The sequence below is a fragment of the Parambassis ranga genome, unplaced genomic scaffold, assembly GCF_900634625.1.
Source record: "Parambassis ranga unplaced genomic scaffold, fParRan2.1 scaffold_22_arrow_ctg1, whole genome shotgun sequence".
NCBI classification, from domain to species: domain Eukaryota; kingdom Metazoa; phylum Chordata; class Actinopteri; family Ambassidae; genus Parambassis; species Parambassis ranga.
Genome location: NW_021144778.1, coordinates 2,514,451 through 2,538,758, shown reverse-complemented (window position 1 = coordinate 2,538,758; position 24,308 = coordinate 2,514,451). Strand labels below are relative to the sequence as shown.

General features: G+C 42.2%; 1 pseudogene; it reads left to right on the top strand.

Annotated features, from left to right (window-relative positions):
* Nucleotides 1–1,106: 1,106 nt before the first annotated feature.
* On the top strand, nucleotides 1,107–19,223 carry LOC114430295 (dynein heavy chain 7, axonemal-like; annotated as a pseudogene).
* The last annotated feature ends 5,085 nt before the right edge of the window (nucleotides 19,224–24,308 follow it).

Here is a 24,308-nt window from a genome sequence, read left to right as displayed (position 1 = left end):
GGTGTCTGCTCCAGACATTTCTTCACTAGGCTGATGAGTACACAAAGTGAGCTGCAGCAGGTCCGGATCCGGATTTGTTTAAAAAGTTAAAATCCAAACATCCAGTGATACAAAACGTATCATGGGTATAAGATTGAACTGTAAAATCTTTGTGGGTAAGAAGAGTGAAAGATAAAAAGGTAAAAAGTAAAATAAAGGCAGGCAAGAGCAGGAGCAAGCAGAAAAGCGTCTGCACTCTTCAGAAGCAAGGACACTAAACTCCAAGTAGGTGTGTGCTCTGTGCAGCAGGTAGATGATGGCGTCCTCCACTCCAATACCAGGCGGGTAAGCAAACTGCAGGGGGTCCAGCGATGGTTCCACAACAGCACCAGGTGTTTCAGGACCAGCCTCCCCAGAGACTTCATCACATGTGGAGTCAGAGCAACTGGTCTGTAGTCGCTGTGTGTGCTCGGATGTTTGGTCTTTGGAACAGGAATGCCTGGTGTAAAATAATATGGTTCAATATTACAGAACATGTACATTATATCAATATACACTGATGCACACTGACAGTTTGTTAATGTATATTGATTAATGTTGTATGTGGTCTATTTTGACATTATATTTATTGATGTACATTGATGGATGTTACATTGATATTGAATTGGGAAATGTATTTAATGCAGCTAGTAATAATCATGTTATCTGTGTGCACCCTAACTGAAACCCTGGCCCTGTGTCTCAGCCGCCGTTTGAGTGCGTCCACAGGGACAGTGTGAATCGTGCCTTCCCTGTCTTCCAGTCTACTGATGATTCGCCTGTGCCATGCTAGGTTGTTCCCGCCCCTCCATACTGTCAATAAACGGCGAGCTGAGCCAAAACAGAAGTGGATTTTGTCTTCATATAAAAAATACTAGGCTATCTAATAATAATAATAATAATAATAATAATAGGCTGTCATCTGACAGTTTTATTTATTTGCTTTCATTGGAATTTGTTTTGAAAAAATAAACATTAAAGTTACATAATAAACTCAATGTTGTTTTGCAGTGAGTATGACAGGACAGCCAGCCCCTGTAAACCAGAGCGGTGGAGTACAACATCCACGGGGAAAAGAACCACGGGGAGCTGAAGCAGCTTCCACACGTGGGTGTAGTACTCACACATGTTATTCACATTTTGACTGATAATCAATTCATATCATTTGATACTGCTGTGAGTGTGATGGTGCATCTGTTTGCCATCATGTCCTCCAGAAGATGTGTTGATGGAAGACAGTGGACCCAGTAGAAGTTTTGAGAAAGCCCAGAGAAGAAGGGCGGCATGGATCCGTGGGGGTTCCAGCATGTACAGAAAGCCTCAGGCACAGCTTCATAAAAGGCATATGGATATCCAAGAACAGCTGAGGACAATCCGGCAAGTAACTGGTTCAGAGTCTGTCGAGGGTTCATTTCATGTCCGACTGAGGATAGAGTTACTAATTATTTTCATTTCACACTGACAGTCATTGCACCTTTTCTGTTCTTCTATCATTTCAGCCAGCAGAAGGAGGAAGACGACACAGATAACATGGTAAAAACACATGATCACCAAGTCGATGCTGAAAGAGTTTCTATATGCAGGAGCCTATATATCTTAGGCCATCAGGCTGATCAGTTCCTGTGTATCTATATCATAAGCCCTCTGTGCCTTTGCCCATAATTAATGGAGGTTAAGCACCGATATAGCAGCCTATTGACTGTTGTGTTGTGTTGGTCTCAGTGGTTGCAGTTGTGTACAGATGTCTTCACCTTTTTACATTCAACAAAGTAACTCTGGTGTACATTAGTTTTGTAGTAATGACCTGGGTTTAAATTGAGCGCTAAACAAGACGATGTGCCTGTGTAGAGCAGGCACAGTGTGCAAAGGAGGTCAGTCTTATAAAATGTATACTGCCACTAACAATGATGCAAAATGCTCTTCCGACAGAGGCTGAACTTCTACATCCAAAGAGGGATGGACCTCGTAAATGTGGCTCCCCTGCAGGACACATGGCTGGAAACCATTAGGGGAAGGATTCCCTGCCACCTGCAGAGCTTCAGGACAACAATGGAGCTGCTGGTGGATGAGATTAAGGACGACTATTTGACCAGCATCATTGACCAGCATGTTGACCTAGTGCGTTGGTTTAGGTTTGAAACGTTTCTATCTTTTAAAAAAGGTCACTTGCATTAAAAGCTGCTGCATTATGGGAATTGGGACTTAATGTTCTTGTCATGATCACTGTTTTATTTTGTCTGCTTCCTTTGTTTGAGTTTATTTAAAAAGGACTGTTTCTGTTTTTGATTTTTAATTAGTCATGGCTTTATTCCTCCTGTGTCCTCTGCTTCCTGTTTGATTTTGAATGCTGGTTTTCCTTTTGTGTCTGTGTGTGTTTTACGTCCTCTTGTGTTTCTTTCCTTGTTGCCTTGCACTGACTGTTTTCGCCTGTGTCTTGTCTCCTCGTTGTCAGTTTGTCGTGTGTTGTGCTGCTGTTTGATCCTGCATTACAGTGTCACTTTCTCTGTTCATGGTTGGTTGGTTAGTGTTAGTTCAGTTTTTGCCTTTTGGATTTTTGGGGATTTGTTTCAGCTTGCCTTTTGTCTAATAAACCTTTGCAAAAGGCAAACAACGCATTGAGTTCTTAGCAGCACCAAGGACTTGTTTTGAAAGAAGGTCAGGAGACACTAATACAACAAGTCTGTTTTCAGACATTGCAAACTATCTTTCTTCAGTTAAGCTCTTTACCACCTGTCCAGCTCTACTCCTTGCATTTGTTCATTTGGTGGTATCTTAGCCTTTTGTTGCCTGCCGGTCAAACTGAACTTAAACCCTAACAGTTTTTTCAGCAATAACACAGAGCTGAGATAGCTCTGCTTCATGTTAAAGAGGAGAGAGCAATGGTCAGTTTATGGGTGTGTTCTGACATCTGTTAGCTAATATGCTCTGAATGTGGTTTTATTTCCAGCTGGCTTCTCGATGTACAAAACATTTACTTCCGAGGTTCAAGGCACAAACTAGTGCCTTCCCAAAGCAATCCGGCGAACCTACTATCTTTCTTCAACTGTGCAGCAACTCTTATGACTTCCCAACTGCAGAGCCTTGCAATAGACTCAATGCAGGACTACACATGTCTGATTTCCCAAGATCCGGTAAGCTTCAATATTATAACAGTTTAGCAATGCACACTGAGCTGAAAAGATCATTTCATAAAGTCCTGTGCTGCACTTGTTTTTGTTTTGTTTTGCTCTCCACCATCTTAGCGCTCAGTCCATGCAAGTGAGCACCCAGGCTTTGTTCTCCATTTGGTCCTTGAGGACAGGGAGGTCAAGTTTAAACCTGACTTCAAAATATACGAGGAGGCCTTCCTTAATGTCTATGAGCTCATGCTGAGGTCTGTCAGCCTCGTGTGGAAACCAAATTGTACCCTGAGTGGGTAAGAAGACAAGGATAATATATAATAATATTGCAGTAATGTTAAGAGTAAGTTCATAAGTTCATAATCATTGTTTTGTTGTGGTAGGTAACCCATGTAGGTAGAAGCTGATGTTGGCAACTATGGGCGCACTCTATATAAGCTGGAAAAGGGCTTCAGTGACATGCCCCTTGTGATGAACATAGTGACCACCATAAAGGCTAAGGTGGATGATTTCAAGGAGCACATTCCTATGGTGCAGGTCAGATTCAAAATTCAGTGCACAGCTCTGAAGCATGCGGCTGCATCAACATGGCCAGGTGGGCTGATACACACATAAACATAGCAGTGGGTGAGTGTGAAATACAGGACGGTCTCAGGCAGACACAGTACATGCAAAAAGCAGAATAAGGAAGAAGGACAGATAGAAGAGTGAATCAGCTGGAAAGGATAGGGAGCAAGGCAAAAACAACAGAACGAGAATAGACAGTGAGTGTAGCACCAGCATCGTCAAAGAGTTTCCAAAGGGTAATTGGCTGAAATGAGACACATCAATTTCAGGCAGTGTCCTCCAGGAAGCCCAGCCTGACTGCACCATCAAATAGAAACTAGAAAAGCATTTCCTGAAGAAAATGCAAGTTTGATAGCTGCAGCTGAAGCATTGCTCTGAACGCTGATGTGAAGGAGAATCAGCAATCTGAATTTAAGAATTGAAAAAGATGAAGCTCTTATTTTTTAAAAGTAGTCTAAGTTGGAGACACAGGTGACTGTTATGGCCTCTCTACACTGTGCGATTTTTAGCGATCTTATAAGACCATTGGATGACACACTACATTGTTTTTGGCATTGTGACTTGATCCAAAAGATTTTTCACTCCACAATCACTGTGTAGTTTGTTCTTTTCATTTCTTTGTTACTCCAAATAAATGTGACCTGTCTTCATTTCATACCTGCTAACATATTCATGATGATTACCTGTCAGTTCAGAGGATATTGAAGTAGTGAACAGATGAGGTGTCATCTCAATCAGATAGGTTTAGATTATTGTACTGTGTGGAACATAAAGTATCTACTAAAAAATCTACTCTGTATTTTGATGTTCTGTGATCAGTGCTTCAAAGCAATGTTCTCTTCTGTCTGTATAGGACAAGCAGGTATTGGCAGTAATAGCCATTGACAACATGCGGGAAAGGCTAAAAAAGTCAAACGAGTTGCTGGAAATGATCCTCAAAGGTCTTAACAACTACCTGGAGATGAAACGTCTCTATTTCCCACGGTTCTTCTTCCTCTCAAATGAGGAGCTGCTGGAAATCCTCTCAGAGGTGGAGACCATGTTTACCTTTGAGCACTTCTTATGAACCTATCAGCTGTATAATCACTCAGAATTTAGCTTCCCATGGTGTGATCAGTATTAATAAATCGGGGTTTTTGTCAGTTGTTTTGCAGTTGCTGCTTCAAGCTATGTGCTGCCATGTTTCTTGTCTCTTTAGAGTCCTGACAGAAAATGGCTCATCTTTGATGGCCCAGTGGACGCTGTGTGGATCGAGAACATGAACACGGTGCTTGATGACAGCAAGAAGCTGTGTCTGATGAGCGGCGAGATCATTCAGATGTCACCCCAAATGAGCCTCATCTTTGAGCCGATGGACCTGGAGGTGGCATCACCAGCCACGGTGAGAGGCACTTTTATTTAACAGTGTTGGTATTCTTCCTAATCAACTGGCACAAGTGGCTAAGCTGTCTAATGAATTGTCAGTTGCCAAAACAAAAGACCTTTCCATTCGTGTCTTTTCCTTCCCTATGGCTCTTTGTTGTGAGGCAGGAATAAAGCGTTTTGCTTGCAGTACCTAGCTGCCTTAGGAGAACACCTTTGCACATCCCTCGCTGTACTTTCTTAATACAGACACTTCTATTTTTGATTCTTTATAGCCTGGCATCTGTCGCTTTCATCATGCCGAATGCAGAGGCATTGAAATTGTTGTGATCACATTGAACCCTTCTCCCTTTGTGCATAGTGCTTGTTGATCTCTCTTCTCTTTCTGTCTATAAAGATTGATTTATATTATTTTGTACTTTCCTAAATTCTTTTCTCTGTTTCAACTTTCTGTGTCTCTCTTATCTCTGCTCATAGTTTGCCTGTACTTCTTCTTGAAGCTAATCGTACTACAGGATTGCAATAACGGCTGCAGCATTGTCATCAGATAATCATTACAATATACTCTGCATGTCCGCCTCTAGGTCCTAGCACTTCATCCAATAGTTTTTAATAATGTGAATATTCCTTTGCTCGTACAGGGTACAAGTTGTATGTTCTCAGTTGTGATATATGTGCTTTGTTGCAGGTGTCTCGCTGCAGTATGATCTACATGGAGCCCCATATGCTTGGCTGGCGGCCTCTAATGCTGTCCTGGCTCAATACTCTGCCAACTACAGTCAATGCCACTCACAAAGACCTCATCATCGCCCTCTTTGACCGCATACTGCCACCATGCCTGGAGTTCATACGAAAAGCCGCCAAGGTGCTGAGCTGATTAAACCTTCCTAACAGCTGGTTGCTATTTAATAATGTACCTAAATAAGTATTTTGAATCTTGATGGGTTCATATCTAATGTTAGACCTCTCTGGTTTTAGTTTTACCCTTCAGTTACACACACATACAGCTTACCTTGATCTGAGTTGTCTCTTTTTGATTGATTTCAGGAACTGTCTCCAACCTCTGACACCAATCTAGTAAGGTCCCTGATGAACCTGATGGACTGCATGATGGATGAGTTTCACCATGAAGCAAAGCTGAAGAATATGAAAGAGCAAGACATCTGCTCCTGGTTGGAGGTTTGTGCACGATTACTGTTAACAAGATCAGATTGTGAAAGGGTTAAGCGTATCGCTTGTTAAACAATTTGGTCACTGTCCTCACTTCTGTAACTGTGATGCCTACGAGGCCTGATTTAACAGACAGAGTAGAAAATGTCGGCTCAAAGTTTTGAATTTAAAGGAACAGCTGTGTGATATTCACATCAAATACAAAAGGGAATAGACATGATATCACCTCTCAAAGAACGCATTTTATCATGCAACTTCAAAACTTGATGCAAGCAACTGACCTTCAATGTTGGAGCAGACAGTCTATTCAAGCTAAAAGTCAAACGGTGAGATAATTCTGCCTGTCACACACTGATAAGTGGAGGAGACCTACAGTAGTAGGACACTTGACACCAGTTTTAGTGAGTTATAGCTGTGAAACTAAAAATTAAATTGAATGTGAATCGTAAAAAAAGATTGAAATTAGACAGTTGTAATACTAAGTGTGGTGTCATTTAATCCCTCCGCCCCCAAGATATACAGATATAATAAACTAAAACAAAGCACATTTACTTATATTTTCAACTTTAGGGTTACTTTTCATCAGGTCTGCTTCCTTTAAGGTAGGGTAGGAGATTTTGAAAACTCAGTGAGAGTCGGCCAGATTTGGAAAGTAAACACACGCCCCTTTCTCTCGAGCTCACCCCGAAGCCACGCCTCCCAACCAGTCTGTGACTTCAGCCATCATGCACGTACCTCTCTGATGTACGCAGAGCAGCAAGAGAGTGACAACCAGCCAATCCTCCGTGCAGGGGTGAGGATTGGCTGATGTTCATTTTAAAGCAAAGCTGCCGAACTAATCGGTTGTTATCGGATTGTAAAGAGAAGTTACACTAATTTAACAAAAAGTGCATCAGAAGGAAATCTCCTACCCGACCTTTAAAGGCCCACACATAACAAAAGAGGTTTCAGCAGATGAGCTGATGCTGCTGCCCCCCTGCATGGCTTCCAATTGATTTTGTGCCTTAATCCTGTCTTTTATGGCACTGCTATTATCCCCCTGTGGCAACCTGCACTGATCAATGCCTTTCAGCCCTCACTCCTGTGTTTCTCATTATCAAAGTGTTTGTAACAGCAGCAGCTATCATGAGGCTGATATTTTGGCCTTATTTCCAATTCCTACGGTATCCCTGCTGCGTTTTTTTCTCTTCTCTGTGGATTCTTTGTCTCTTGAAATAATCTGTACACGCCTTCATTTACATGGTTGGTGTACATTAAAATCACTGTTTCCAAGTCTCTCTGTGCCCTGACATTTCCAGCTGAAAATCCTAAAGTGCGTGTGAACATGATTTGTTATATACTTTTGCTACAGTGTGGCTTGTTACCTATTCTGCTGCCGACTAATAATGTACATTCCAAGAACTATCCTCTCCATTTGTTTGGTGTGTTATGATCTAAGGGTTTTATGGGCCCTGTAGGTTCTGACAAAAGAATGAAACGATGTCCTTAAATTCATGTGATGATTTGATCACATGAAAGTCGATCAACCTTATTAAAGGTAGATACCATACAGCAGAGTTGTTACTCTGAAATATTATAAAAGTTGTCCTTTCCTTTTACAAAGGGCATCTTCGTGTTCAGCCTGGTGTGGTCAGTGGGCGCCAGCTGTGATGACATGGGCCGGGTCAAGTTTGACATGCTGGTAAGAGAGATACTGGAAGGCCCCTTAAGCCAGGACACCGTGACCCTCTACAACATTCTGGCCACTGTTGAGGCTCCACCCAAACAGCTGACCATTCCTCTGCCCACTGAGGGAACAGTCCACCAGTATTGCTTTATTAAAGAGGTAAGTCTTTGCTGCTTTTGCTGCTTGTGCAACTGAGCACAAGTTGAGTTACTTCTTGATGAACTACAAAAAAACTACATGTGGTTATACTGTAGTATAACTGACAACAGACACAAAGTGCAGTAGTTCTTCCCACAGTGATTGATTGTTGGGGGTAAGAAGATTCCAATGTACAGTATTTATTTAATATTTATTAAAGTAAAAGGTACCACAGAATTTAATGTGCACATACCTATATTCTACTTAATGTCTACAATACAGACAAATAAGTGCGTATGCTCTATGTCATCAAATGTCCTTGACTAAAGTTTAGACCAAAGCAAAACTTGATATCCCAGTCTTTTACATCACAAATATATATCTTCCATTTTCTTCGGCAGGGCCCAGGCAGGTGGGAGCTTTGGACAGATAAGCTAAAGGCTGCTCCCCCCATATCCAAGGACATGCAGTTTAATGAGATCATTGTTCCCACTGAGAACACCAGAAGCCTACTGTTGTCATTGGCCCCACTGGCACTGGCAAGAGTGTCTACATTACAGTGAGTCACCAATGTTTTGTTTTGATATGTTGATGTTAAGAAAGTCTTTCCCAGGAACTGTCAGATACGTAATTATGCTAGAAGTATAGCTGTGTTATAAAACTTGGCAGCCTGGCCTGCCATAACCAGATTCAGATTCACCCTGAAAATCATCTTCCAGAAATGGGCCTGGAATCCCTCACCTTCAGCAGGTTCCCCCAGCATCAGACTTTCTTATTAATGTATACTAATGTCTAGTATTTAACACCAAATGCCCCTAGGGCATCTGTTACATGTGTCTCTCTATCACACAGTCAGCTTCACTAGCTTTCTAACCCTGAATGTTGATACAGCATTCAGAGGTACAATTAATTAGCTTATATGTACTTTATTTCAATAGGAATAAGATTTGTGGACCGACATGGCTTTTTGTACTATGAAGATGTCTTTGTCAGCAGAAGTAATTGTTGAAAAAGCACTGTCCATGTGAGCATTCCTCTCTATGATGTCCCAGGATAGAGAGAATGCTCTGACCACACAAATCATTCCGACGAAGCACAGCAACAGACACCGGGTGTGAGACGAATACAGAGCATCTCTCAGCAGAGCTCTGACTCTTTATATCAAGGACTAATCCTCCCCTTCTTCCCTTTGCTTCATTAGTTCAACCATGTGCTCGAACTTGAGACTCTGGGGTGAGATCATCTCACTGAGGAGCTCTACTTGTTCTCCGCCTCCTGCTTGTCTGCGTATTTTTGAATATGAATTTCTGAATAGTTTTTTCATACAGTGTGACCATTTCATTGTAAATGCATAGATGTTCATGTTGATTGAATACTGTAAACAGTGCTTATATCAAATATCTCTTGCCCAGGACTTCCTGTTGAATCAGCTGCAGAAGGATGTATACAGCCCATTATTTATCAACTTCTCAGCCCAGACTACAGCCGCCCAGACCCAAAACATTATCCTGTCCAAGCTAGATAAGCGCCGCAAAGGAGTGTTCGGCCCACCACTGGGGAAGAAAATGGTACAGCTCCTTCATCACTTCATGCTTTATATTTGAACAGCATGCAGTCATTCTGTTTTGGCAGTTGAACAGTGTGTGAAGCATACATGTTGAAATACAGTACAAAGGTGCATTGTTTTGATCAGTACATAATGTTACATCTTATCAGGTTGTGTTTGTGGATGATGTGAACATGCCAGCCATGGAGGTTTATGGTGCCCAGCCGCCGGTGGAGCTGCTGCGTCAGTGGCTGGATCACTGGAACTGGTATGACATGAAGGACTGCTCCATGATTAACCTGGTGGATATCCAGATCATGTGTGCTATGGGACCACCTGGTGAGTAGCAGCTGTGGAAACCTCAAGGTTCTTTAGTGGAAATATTATTGTTACATCAATTATGTTGTTTCAAAGCTCTTGATCTCTTTGGAGGATGAGTACAGTACTCTCTTCCTGTTACTTACCTTCTGCTAAAGTGCTCTGGAGTTAGTGTCTCCAACCTCTCCCTACTATTATGTGAACCTCCTCGGTGCCTTGAGGTTCTTACAAATAGAACGTGTTTATTACATCCGCCTCCACTGCAGCTACCAGTGTAAACATGAAAGCAGCCGTGTCCACTGAGGCTGCTGGCAGCGACAGATGAAACAGAAAGGGGTGGCTGCCGCTCTCGGCTGGCGGCAGTGCAACAGTATTTGCTGCTGGTGCCTGAGCTGACAGTTTTTCAGTGTTTTAAGTGTTGTGCGTCTCTGGTATTGTCTGATCAAACCCACACACTTGACAAAAATTACTGGCAAACATTTTTTTAAATTGTGTTTCTTTTTCTCTTGGTTCATTTCCATTTCTTAAATTGATGCCTAAATATGCTTTAAAGAGCAGAGACTTTATTCCACATTGCAAAGCCAATTTCCCTTCAGATTAGTTTCTATGTAATAATCATGCTGTGTTCTGCAAGCCCAAAAGAATACTGAATGTTAAAATACAGTATGAAATGACCTTCACCTGGACCGGACATACATGGTAAAATACAGCTTTCAGAATTGTTCTCTAGATTTTGTCCTGCTTGTGTTCTAGGTGGGGGGCGAAACGCAGTCACACCTCGCTTCCTGCGGCACTTCAACATGATCACCATTAATGACTTTGATGAGAAGACTATGTATACAATCTTCTCCAGGATCATAGATTGGCATTTTACCATAAGGTAACTACAGTGTATAATCTAGCATGCTCTGTGTGTTTTACTTAGAATGTTCATACCCAAACTACTACATATAGTCTACTAATGTACTCTGTAATACAACAGGTGCTGCCAGTTGTTTTTTTAGAATCTACAATGCTGTGGAGGTAGAAAATAATACATTCCAGTTACTATATATAATTCATTTGTGTTTCAATACTTGGGAGGTTGATGTATTCTTTATCCTCTTTTCCCTGCACTGCTACATTGTTTACGGCAGAGACCACATATCCTAAAGCAGGTTTTAAATCCACCTAAACAATTACACAGATACATCACCTAATTTTAAGAGTTACTTCAGATGTTTTCGATGTTAGTGTTTATCAAAATCAAATCAAATTATGGTGCCTACTGTATGATTATGTAATACAAACTAATCTTAAATCCATCATTTCATTCACAGGTTTTCCTTTCCAAAGCAATTTGCAGCCCTGACTTCTCAAATTGTCAAAAGCAGTGTCAGTGTACGAGGAAGCCACCAAGAACCTGCTACCAACTCCTACAAAGTCCCATTACTTGTTCAATCTGCGTGATGTCTCACGGGTGATCCAGGGCATCTGCCTGTCCCGGCCGGAGACTGCGGCTGAGCCATCTGTCATTAAACGATTATGGGTCCATGAGGTAATGTTTTTACAGTACACATACAGTATAGAGAGCTAAATAAATAAGTAAAACTTTTATGTTTAATAATTCTCAGGTCCTGAGAGTGTACTATGATCGACTGGTCTATGACAACGATCGGTCCTGGCTTGTAAGTCATTTGCAGGTAGTGTTTCAGGATCACATGAAGGAAATCTTCCACCAGCTCTTCCAGCATCTGGACCAGGACAGTGATGGAAAGGTCACTGAGGACGATCTGCGCAGCCTCATGTTTTGTGACTTCCATGACCCTAACCCTAACCCGGTGAGGTAAAGTGGATGGAAAGGAAATACACCGCTGCTTGAAAGTATGTGAACCCCGTGAGGATGATTTTCTCATTTTATCATCACCAGTTTTTATGTCTGAAATCTCAGATACATGTTTTATCAGTTGCATGTACTTGTTTAGTGGAACCCATAAACTACATGAAACCTGGAATTAGTGTATGTGCAAAAGTATGAACCCCTAACTGCATTGATTAAGTCAAGCAGGTAACAGACTAAGGTGAAACACATGTGTGTGCTTTATTAATCATTTAAGTCGACCAATGAAATGAGGCATCATTGGCCTGTACTATTCAATAGAGAGCGGAAACCAACCAACCAACATGGTCCCATACACATCAACAATGCCGAGAGGACAGGGGATAACCGAGGACATGAAGAAGAGGGTAGTGATAGCCTATCAGTCTAGGGAGGGATATAAGACCTATATCTATATCTCAAAAGATTCCAGCTCCATCCATCGACTGTAAGACAAATAATTTACAAATGGAGGGCCTTCACCATGACAGCAACACTGCCAAGAAGTGGGCACCCATTAAAACTATAACCCAGAGCCACTAAAAAGGTAAAGGCCATCCCACACATCACCTCTACAGAGTTGCAGACCTCTCTGGCAGTGTCTGGGACCAATGTACATGCGACTACGATCACTCGAAAATTGAACACCCATGACATTTGTTGCAGGGTTGCTAGAAGGAAGCCTCTGCTCTAAAAAAAAAAAGTTGCCCGTTTCAACTTAGCCAGAGGCCTTCTGTCCAAAATAGGAGTTATTTGGTCACAAACAAAACCGCCATGTTTGGAGAAAAGCCAACACTGCAAATGAAGAAAAAAATCCTCCTCCCAATGGTGAAGCATGGTGGTGGAACTGTGAAGGTCTGGGGCTGCTTTTCTGCTTCTGGACCTGGACACTCCATATTATTCAAGTTACCATAAATTCCCAAGTATATCAACAAATTCTTGACCAGAACCTCCTGGCATCAGTCAGACAGTTGAAGCTGGGATGAACATGGATTATGTAACAAGACAATGACCCAAAGCATTCCAGCAAAACTACAAAGGAAAGGGTTGAGAGAAAGAAAATTCATACTCAGGATTGGCCCAGTCAAAGTCCAGATCTTAATCCTATTGAAATGTTGTGGTGAGTTCTGCAAGGAGGAGTGGGCAAAAATCCCTAAAAGCAGATGCGAGAGACTACAGAAGAGCTTACAGAAGACGTTTGGTTGAAGTAATGGCTAATACAAGGGGTAGTTTTTAGGCTACTTAAACAAGTGCCATATTTTCCGGACTATAAGTCGCACTTTTTTTCATCCTTTGGCTGGGTATGAAAAATATATGAAAAAATATACATATACAAAATATAATGCCAGCTGTTCTGTCCCTCTTCTGACGGTTCTCTTCCACCTCCAGCTTGTCCACACTTTGCATTCCGAGCATAGGTGACGAGCACGTTCATGGAACGAGTGCTTGCAGCTGAGCCGATAGGCCGACAGGTCGCTAATTCCAGACAGCTATATGAGCACACAGTAGTCTCCCTTTGACACATTTACAGGATGTTTATAGGAGTTTCTGTGCGGTGAAGCTAATCATTTCTCAGCGTGAGGACTTGTTGAAATGTGTGTGTCTCACGCTCCATGTCCTGCAGCCGCACCATTTAAGTTAGGAGGAATTCAAGAGGCAAGGTTGCAAACATAGTGATTTACACTGGCCCGCTGGGGCAACTAATAGTCTGGTGCGACTTATCTATGGTTTTTTCTTCTTCATTAGCATTTTTTGGCTGGTGTGACGTATACTCCGGTGAAAACACGGTACAAAATATATAAAATATAGATCTGAGATTTCATACATAAAAACTGGTGATGATAAAATGACAAAATCATGGTAAAACAGCAGAAACATCCAAACTGCTAAGGGGTTCACATACTTAAAGGCGTTTTGATCAAAGAATTTCTTAATATGTGTGCATGAATGGATGAGCATGTCATAAACACATACAAAGCATGTTAGAAGTATGGATGCTAGTCTAGATGTATGGGTAGACAAATGGACATTGACAGGTGTATGGTGTAATCTGGTTTCTAGGTGCCTAACCTGTTTGCAGTTGACGAGAAGCAGCAAATCTGTGAGCAAATGCGTGTACTGGACCGGCAGCGTGATCGTGACAAACAAACCGATGGCAGCCCCCTGTCCCTGTTCAACATGTTTTTGGAGCGCTGTCGCACACAGCTGCACGTGGTGTTGGCCATGAGTCCCATTGGTGATGCTTTCAGGGACCGCTTGAGACGTTTTCCTGCCCTCATTAACTGCTGCACCATAAACTGGTTCCAGGTGAGTATATGTGTGTATTGCATGAGATCTGGTATGCTGTTTGGCAAACAGTTAATCTTCTTGTTTACCACTCAACAGCAACAACATGTACTGTAGTTCGGCATGCATTCATTAGTAATTCATGACATTTCCCAGGAAAGAGTAAACAGTGTTCGAGGGCTGGTAACACAATGGCTTTTTTTTTAGACTTGGCCTGAAGATGCTCTGCAGGCGGTGGCCTGCCGCTTCCTGGAGGATGTTGAGATGACAGATGAGACTCGAGACGGCTGCATTAACATGTGCAAGAGTTTCCACACCTCAACCATTGAGCTCTCACTCCGCTTTTTAAATGAGCTGCTGCGCCACAACTATGTCACTCCAACCTCGTACCTGGAGCTCATTTCCACCTTCAAAGCCCTGCTGAAGACAAAAAGAACGTAAGATCCATATGTCATTTTTTGTAATTTGTGATTATGTTTAATGCTACATACTTAAATTCATTTTTTGTGTGTCTTTTTCTAAGTGAGGTGATGAATCTTAAACGTCGCTATGAGGTGGGTCTTGAAAAGCTGGAGTCAGCAGCAGACCAAGTGGCCACCATGCAGGTCGAGCTGGAGGCTCTACAGCCCCAGCTGCTTGTGGCCAGCAAAAAGGTAGACGAGATGATGGTGGTGATTGAACATGAATCTGTAGAGGTGGCAGAGACAGAAAAGGTTGTGAAAGTGGACGAGTCTGTGGCAAATGAACAAGCCATGGCTGCCAAGGCCATCAAAGATGAATGTGATGCTGACCTGGCTAAAGCAATGCCTATCCTGGAGTCAGCCCTCGCTGCGCTGAATACACTCACAACTCAGGTAAAGTCAGAGATGGGTCCTCTTTCTTGTCATCATACTCAAAAGCTGTATATCCTAGAATAGAGCAGTGAATAGGGGTTCTACTCTTTACAGGATATCACAGTGGTGAAGTCTATGAAAAGCCCACCCACAGCTGTCAAGCTGGTCATGGAGGCAATTTGCATTCTCAAAGGCATCAAGCCTGAGCGTATACCGGATCCCTCAGGCTCCGGTAAAAAGGTGGAGGACTATTGGGGCCCAGCTAAAAAGCTTTTGGGAGACTTAAGGTTTCTCCAAGCCTCCATGAGTATGACAAGGACAACATCCCACCACATCTTATGACCATTATCCGTAATAAGTACATTACCTACTCGGATTTTGTACCAGAGAAGATTAAAACTGCATCTACTGCAGCTGAGGGCATGTGTAAGTGGGTGTGTGCGATGGACAAGTATGACGCGTAAGTAATGCTCTTCTCCTCCCGTGTTTTTAGTTATGAGAATGAATATTAAAATGAACATGAAGCTTAGTAAGTATCAAAGGAAAAATCATTTTCCTGGTGTGTACCATGCATGAGCTATGTCCCCAGTGATTCATCTAACACGACAGATCCAAGATGGGAATCATTACGGTTATATCAGTATTGTTCTGCACAATCTTAACTTGCAGAATTTTTTGGTGTCCTTACTAATTTCTGCTGATAAAATGCAAATGGGTTCATTGTTCTAGATTTTCTATGGTGTACATTGGTTTAAAATGTTCACCTTTGTATTGCCTGTGTTCTTCAGAGTGGCCAAGGAGGTAGCTCCTAAGAAAGAGAAGCTAGCACAGGCTGAGGGTGAGCTTAGTGTGGCCATGGAAAGCTTGCAGAAAAAGCAGGCTGCCCTAAAAGAAGTCCAAGATAAACTGGCCAAGCTTCAGGAAACTTTGGATGCTAATAAAAACAAAAAGGCTGACTTGGAGAATCAGGTTTGTAATCATATCTTGGTCTATTAGGAGAAAATGCTGAATTTGAATAGCTTGTATACAATAAATACATATTTAATAGTCACAAGCTCCGGTGAACATAAATTGTTTCTGCTTCCTCTCTGGATGACGTCCTTCAGGTGGATTTGTGCAGTAAAAAGCTGGAGCGAGCTGAGCAGCTGATTGGAGGCTTGGGTGGAGAGAAAACGCGCTGGAGTGAGATGGCCTTGAATCTCGGACAGCTCTATGATAACCTGACCGGTGACATCCTCATCTCAGCAGGCATCGTGGCTTACCTGGGAGCCTTCACCTCCAGCTACAGACAGGTACAAACAGCTGGTGGAGCAGGTAGCACAGGGGAATTTTTTCAACTGTAAGGCTAATGTCACTTCCTAAGGACTTTGACTCTGCAAGGTGCTTTACTCCTATTCACAGCTCAGAGACAAGGCTAGTTTTTTAGAAGGTCATCTTTGAAACTAGGTTACTTAGAAGGACACTAACACTCCACATTGGGACTATGTTTACATATATCTTTTTCATTGTAGTCACTACTACATCACAACAAAGTCACTACCAGTAATGTGTTCCTCCCCAGCAACAGACAAAGGAGTGGATGAGTCTTTGTAAGAGCAGAGGGATTCCCTGCTCGTCTAACATGTCTCTTATGAGCTCGCTGGGTGATCCAGTGAAGATCCGTGAATGGACCATTGCTGGCCTTCCATCTGACAGCTTCTCCATAGACAATGGCATCATAATCTCGTAAGTCCTATTCGGCAGGTGTCTTATCTATATTTGTACTGAGCAGCCAGTGTCTCAGAATTATAGAACAGAAACAGGAACTCTGCCTTTCACTTAAGCAGCTCTTTAAAGGTGCTGTACACCTGCACACTGGGACAGAAAACAAACAAGCAAATCTGCTTTAAAACCTAAGCCTCACCTTACTCTGGGTGCTTATATATATATTGACACTGCTGGCTGCTGTTATTTTTTTCCACTAAGCATATGATTGCACTGATTGATTAACAGAGGATTGGGATTGTTTGGCCCGTGGTGCCATCCGTCTGTGACTGTTCATCCTTGAGCTGCTCTCTACATCTCAGCTATTGTCCCCTAATACACCCCAACTGCTCTGATGTCTCATGGTTAACAGATCTTTCAGTCTGACGAGGCAGACCCTTTGATCACTCGGAGTGTGTGTTTGTGTACGTGTGTGTTATTTATAGTAATGCCAGACGGTGGCCTCTGATGATCGATCCCCAAGGACAGGCCAACAAGTGGGTAAAAAACATGGAGAAGGCCAACAGCCTGCACATTATTAAGCTGAGTGATGCTGGCTTTGTACGCACTCTGGAGAGCTGCATCCAGTTTGGCACGCCTGGTAAGTATATATATGTCTATAGTTTGAGGCTTCTTCTGTTGTGGTGAGCCTCGCCTACCTTTCTGCAGTTCTTGTTTCTGCCTGCTGAGGTCTCTCTTTACCACAAAAACGAATTGTTGTTGTGCAAAGAATGCTTTCTTCCTCTGTTCTCTGTTCTGCAGTGGGAGAGTTCAAATAACAATCTCACTGACAGAAGCATTCCAGTGAGTCCTTTATTCAGACAACACTACTGCAAATCATACAAAGGAAAAATCAATGATACTCTGCACTTACATGGTTCCTGCCTTGTGTTACGGTAAAATGAAGATGTGTAGGCAGCTGTGGCTATTCTTTTTCAGTGTGTCTCTGTCCTGGTGCTACAGTGGCTGGTGGTGGTACGGAATCTGCTAAAGCAACTCTATGGCTGTGACATTACACACAAGCTAAATTCACTACAAACCCTGAGATCCCTCTGCAAAAGCACAAACATAAAGCCCAGCTCTTGCAGTACTTCTCATAGGATTTTAAAGAAGCCATGAGAGTGAACATCATGAGAGGAATTAGAGTTAGAAAACAGAGACCAGCCACACTGCCATTAAAAAGACATCTAAATAATGACCACACTCAGCCAGCCATTGGGTTTTTGCTTACTGGCAGACTAACAGTTCAGAGAGCAGCTTGTCCTTGTAGGGAGCAAAATAGTCCCTGGAGGGTGTAGCTAGTTTTCTTTTTACAGTTCTACAGCTGTTTGTACAACAGCCTATAAACCCGATGATGCACTAGTGTGCTCTTTTAGAATGACTGAACAGTTTTTTGTTGTTGTTGTTTTAGGCTGATGCTTATTGAATTATATAAAGTACTGTTTAATCTGTTTAGATGCATGTTTATTGATGAGGGAAAGTTCTTAACATGAGAATAGCATTATCATCCGCTCACATTAAATAATGCCATATGACAAAGGGTTATGTTGTATGTGCTCCACTGATTCGTGGTAATGCACACATCGCCTGTCCATAGAAGGACTGCATATTCAGCTCTACAAGTTTTAGTCATCAGGGGGATGCTATCAGTATTACTGTTCCAGTAATATAGGTTTAAATATAGTTTCACCAAGATGCTTGGTAGTGGTTACAAAATACAAAGACTCATGGATTCGTTTTTCCAGACCCAAGAGTCCAGTAGAGTCACAAATAGAGTGGACACCTTTTATAAAGCCAGCACTAAGGAACAGCTGTGGAGTAGCACTCACTGGTGCCTGAAAAAGAGACGGTAAACCAGTGGAACATGGTGTTATGGGACAAAAACCCTTGTTAGGGTTAGGCGGTATCCAAAACCCTCCACATTTTACCCCGGTATACGTAAATACCGTGCTGCACAGTGCGCCGCGCACAACCCCCTCATGTGGCTCGTCCTCTAATTACAATTTATTCTAACAGTGAAGCCCCAGCTGGTCCAGTTTGTTGATGAGCTGCTGTGGGATAATGGTGTTGAATGCTGAGCTGAAGTCTATGAACAGCATGGGAACGTATGAGTCTCTTATTTTCCAGGTGGGTGAGAGCTGTGTGGAGTGCTGTGGAAACAGCATCACTGGTTGACCGGTTGGGCCGATATGCAAACTGGAAGGGGTCCAGAGAGGGAGGGAGGGCCGTCTGATGTGTTTCATGACTAACCGTTCAAAGCACTTCATGATGATGGGTGTGAGTGCTACTGGACGGTAGTCATTGAAGCAGGCGGGGGTGGACTTCTTCGGCACAGGGATGATCGTGGTGGCTTTGAAGCAGGTTGGGGACAACAGCCTGGCTCAGTGAGATGTTGAAGATGTCTGTAAACACCTCAGCGAGCTCCTCAGCACAGTCTCTGAGCACACGGCCAGGTATGTTGTCAGGACCAGGAGCTTTGCGTGCGTTGATCTGGCTGAGAGATGTCTTCACGCTGGCTCGGGACAGGGAACATACCTGGTCAGTGGGAGAGGATGTGATGTTTTGTGCAGGAGTGCTGTTGGAATCTCTGCAGATGTGATGATGAAACTCTGTAATAAGCATGTTGCACTTATGAAAAATACAAATTCAAATAAAAAATTATATTTGCAGAGATTCTAAACTTTTTTTCAGCCTTTCAAATAATTATTCAAGGTTTCAAAACCTTTTTTCAGATTCAGATTATGGCAGGATTCTAATCCCATATATCATCAGTTAATAAATAATAATTATAACAGCAAAGGACAGCAGGGAATGATGCAGGCAGTAAGCATCTATGCACTTTCTGACCCGAAAAGAAAGAGCCACATATCTGGTTCTGACACATGTAATAGAATCCTTCAAGAGCTGTCAAGAACACTGTTGCTGACCACCTGTGTTCCAGAGTTATGGCCATTTAGATTCCAGAGGTCAAAAGGTCAAGGTGAGTTTGGGGCTCTCTAACTTGGCTTAGAATAGGAGGAGAGTGTTGGTTCACATGTACATTTACTCAGCTCATCAAGACCTTTCTGTAGATGCCTCAGTTTAGGCTGTGCCCCCAAAAATGGCAGAGATGGTATTTTCATGTCAGGGTCATCATCTGAAACAGGGAGCTGCATGTCTCTTGGGGTAAAGTTAGTTCATCCTCCAACAACACTTTTTCAGTGTCACTCTGCTTCATCTCCAGAATAATAGTGTAAAGTCAATGAATAATGTGTAATTACTGTATATACTTCCTGTATCTATAAGTACTGTATACTGTATGTATGGATTAGGTACATTCTGTGCAAGTATAAGGTACTGAATATTTGAATAATAATGATTTAATACCAATAAGAAAAGTACCTTTATGTTATTTTAGTCATATGAATCTGACAAGAAACACACAAACACATGCAAATCAATGTGCTTTATTAATGAAAGCACCGCATCAAATATCATTTAAACGTGCAGACATAGTTCCTGCTTGCTCTGAAAAGGTGTCAGAAATCAAATGATAGAATGTCATGGCTCATATGTGTATCTACATCAGACATTAGTTTAGTGTCCATTACATGTCCTCCTCATCAGACTCCGGGCTACTGAACCCATGGTCATCCATGTCCTCAAAGTCCTCTGGTGGCTCGCATCTGTAGTCTCCATCAATAGCAGCTGCACCTCTGTGTGCATTTGCTGCTTGTTCCTCTCGATGCTTAAGTGAATGCCACCTCCGATTAAGGACACCATTGAATCCACGAACAGCATCCTCTGTCAGGTCCCCCAGATCCCTAGGAAAACAAAATAGTGATACATCACACAAGATGAAAGTGCTTGGGCACGTTAACTAATGTGTTCATAAATAGAAATGAGTGAACTATATTTTTATATCTAGAATATATTTCACTCATTCATTAAATACAAACACCTAATGTTTGCAAATCACAATGCATAATACAGTCATTATGACCCATTGATAGTTGTGATGCTTTCCAAAGTCTGTCCTTTGAGCCACTCCACTTGTTGCACTTCCTTGAGGAGGGACTGGAGCTGCTGAGACATCTCCTTCACCAGGATCATTTGCTCCTCCTCCAACGCTTCAGCAGCATTACCTGGTCAAAGACGGACCTCTCCAACCTGAAGGTGTTGCCTTTACAATAAAAATGTTGATTTTATCATTATAGACATTCAAAATAAAATAGGGAGTTGTGTATACCAGTTATACCTTCTCCTGGTCTCTCCCAAGGCAGGATGTAGCCTTCTGTCAGACTACAAGCGGAGTCCACATCAACTGGATCATCGGTCACTAGGGTGTGTACTGTAAGACCTTTTCATGCAGCTTCTTCTTCAGCTCTGTTATTGTCTTTCTTTTGGTTTGTCTTGCCTGCCTGTTATCTGAAAACACAAAGACACATGTGCCATATTTTTCTTTGTTTAAATAACTAGGTATGCCAGCACCCATGGTGGCCATGTAGGCTTTGCTTTTTAAGCAGAAGGTTACAGTGAGGCTCTCAGTGTCAGCTCTCAGGTCTTCATACACCCTGGAGAGTAGACTCTCTCTAAATGGGTCAAACACAACAACTAGACAAGAACTACAATCAATGACAGTCTCATTTACTTTATAGATGTGAAGTATTGTACGTTTCACCCAGAACTGCTGCTTGACATGGGAAACCCACTGCTGTATGGTCTCCTCACCAAGACTGTGTTCAGCCTTTATGTTGCAGAGGGCAGCAGTTTCCAGTTTTGCTCTTTTCTCTGTGATCTTGAAAAACACAGGAAATATTGAAATAATTAATAAATAAAACACCCAATGATTGAATACAAATACAACTAGCCCTTACCTTGACATGTCTGTGGGCCAACACTTGATGAAGGTCGTCTCTCTTCGTCTGTTAACTCTTCCTAATAAAAAAAAACACGCCACCACGAGGCAAAACATGAGACTTCATATCAGAAAGGCCCTGAAATACTGCTACACTTGGAATTCTAGTAGAGTGTAGTGTATACCAACCTGCTTTAGTCATGGAGAAGACTGAAGCGAGGCGTCTGTTGATGCTGCTGCAACAGCCGGACTCTGGGACAAAGTGACATCAGCAGATGTCGGGTTGTCCTCTGAGTCTCTGAAGCAACATGCGGCTCAGCTGGAAAACAGCTTCTGATGGAGCTCTGATAGTCTGACTTCATCTCTGAGAGGAAGAAGAGGAGAAGCCGCTGCGCAGCGCGCGGACTCTCTCCAGCAGCAAAGTGCAGAGATCATCAGAGCTCCACATGAGCTGAACATGAAGAGACACAGTCCGCTAGCAGCTCCTTCACTGTCGGCCTGCAGCGTCCACTTCCAAAAAACTGCTATAAAAAATTAAGTGTTTTAAGGGTTAAATTCCTCAAAATGATTTAATGTTTGGTAGTTTTGAGCAGGGCTGAAGTTGTTTAACATATTTATGCAGAAAAAAGTAAGAAAAAATATTAATCTGTTAATTTTTTATAGCAGTTTTTTGGAAGTGGACTTTTTTGTCCCCTAATGACACAAAAGGGTAGTAAATTTTAAAACTGCTGCTACACAAAAACTAATAATGCATTAAACTCAATATTTTGGCTAATCTTTGACCTATCCATGACAGATATAAAAATAATGCCTCAGCCACCTAACTTTTGTTTTGTGGAAAATAACTCATTTTTTGTGTTTTCTTCATAAAAAAATTACTGTGACATCAAGTAATCAAACTGGCATTTAAAGGGTTAAATTCCTCAAAATGATTTAATGTTTGGTAGTTTTGAGCAGGGCTGAAGTTGTTTAACATATTTATGCAGAAAAAAGTATGAAAAAATATTAATCTGTTAATTTTTTATAGCAGTTTTCTGGAAGGGGACTTTTTTGTCCCCTAATGACACAAAAGGGTAGTAAATTAAAGTGACGCCTGAGGGTTAAGTTTTAATTTAAATTTCACAAAATCATTTATTTGCATTCAATTATTTTTGATTGTAACCATATATAATTCATACTTCTGTCTGTGTTCTAAGAGTCTTAAAAATATGTGGTTTCCTTTTTATTTACAGTGTGCATGTCATGTGACTTATGAACGTACAGTTTGTGCTATATATAAACAGTTTGATTTCCTGGTTGATGCAGCAACAGCTGCGCTCTGACACCATTGTTCAATGTCTTCCTCTCTCTGCACTGTGTTAACACACCTGAATGCTGCAGAGCATCTTCTTCTTTCCTGCTAAATAAATAATGGCCCTGTGGTCTGGTGGTCGGTTCACCTTGGACAGCGATGGACAGGAGGACAGGAAGGTCCGGCTGCTCTCAGCTGGGACCTGTGTGGTCTGGGTGCACACACACCTGCAGTCTGCCCACAGTTACTGACGTAGCCACTCTCGTCACACCCCCAGCTGACACATGACCGCACCAGGGGCTGCTATGACAGATGGTGGTTGTCAGCATTCCTCGTTAGTATAGTGGATAGTATCTCCGCCTGTCACGCGGAAACCGGGGTTCGATTCCCGACGGGGAGAAAGACTTTTACCACCAGATAGGATGATACTGACCCTGTACATTGCTGCTGCATAGAAAACATTTCACAGTTTGGGATAAATAAAGTATTTGTTCTGTTCTGTTCTCTTCGTCTTGTGTCTTGTGAGCTTTAGATTATATTATTTCTTGGGCTCTATGCTCTAAGTGTCTTAAAATATGTGATTTCCTTTATTTACAGTGGTGCATGTCATGTGACTTCACTTATGCAACATGTATGATAATGTTCTGTCTCCTCTCATTTCCAGACGTGCAGCCAAAACATGTGCAGTGATGATATGTGACGGTATCATCATGGTCTCAGAGAGAAGAGCTGAGTGTGTCTGTTCTGATCTTTGTTGTGTCTCTTCTCCTCTGTAGTTTCTGCTTGTTGCTCCGTCACCCGCCCTCTGCTGGTGAGCCGCGTCATTACACAACCTCTGCTGCTGTCAGACTGTATAATAACCACTTCTGATAGGAGCAATATTCACACACCACAGTGTACAACACATTATTTATTTAGTTTCTGATGCACTATGTACAGTTTTCTTACAGACCACTTCTCCCTCCACTCACCTGTGCAATAACTGTTCATATGTAAACTGTTGATGATTCTATTCTATATTTTATTGGTAGTTTATTTTATCATATATCTTTTCTTAACTTATCCTTTGCTGTCTGTACCTGCTGTTGCAAAAATGCAATTTCCCCATGTGGGACTAATAAAGGTTTCTTAATCTTAATCTTAAGACTGTCTGGAGGACACACAGAGTGGACATGGGTCACAGAGTGCTGCTGCTGTTTGTGTCTCTGCAGCATGGGCAGCTGCTCCTGCTCCACTCGTCACCGGCTGATTGTTCACACCTGTGATCAGTCATCAGCCAATCCTGCTGCAGCTTCCATCTAGTATATGTCCAATGGAAGCTGAGCAACATGTCAGCTACACACATAGAACACTACACATAGTTTGTCATATAAATAACATGGATTGAATCATGTTGTACAGTCAATGGAAACAAAAAGCACTGCGTGGTGCTGGTAGTGCAGCAGTGGATGGAGGCTGAAGTGCTGCCACCTAGTGTCAATATTTGGTATTAACTCTGACTACATATTCCACCTTTAACTCTCTGCCATATATACTGTGCCATGTGTGAAGTGATA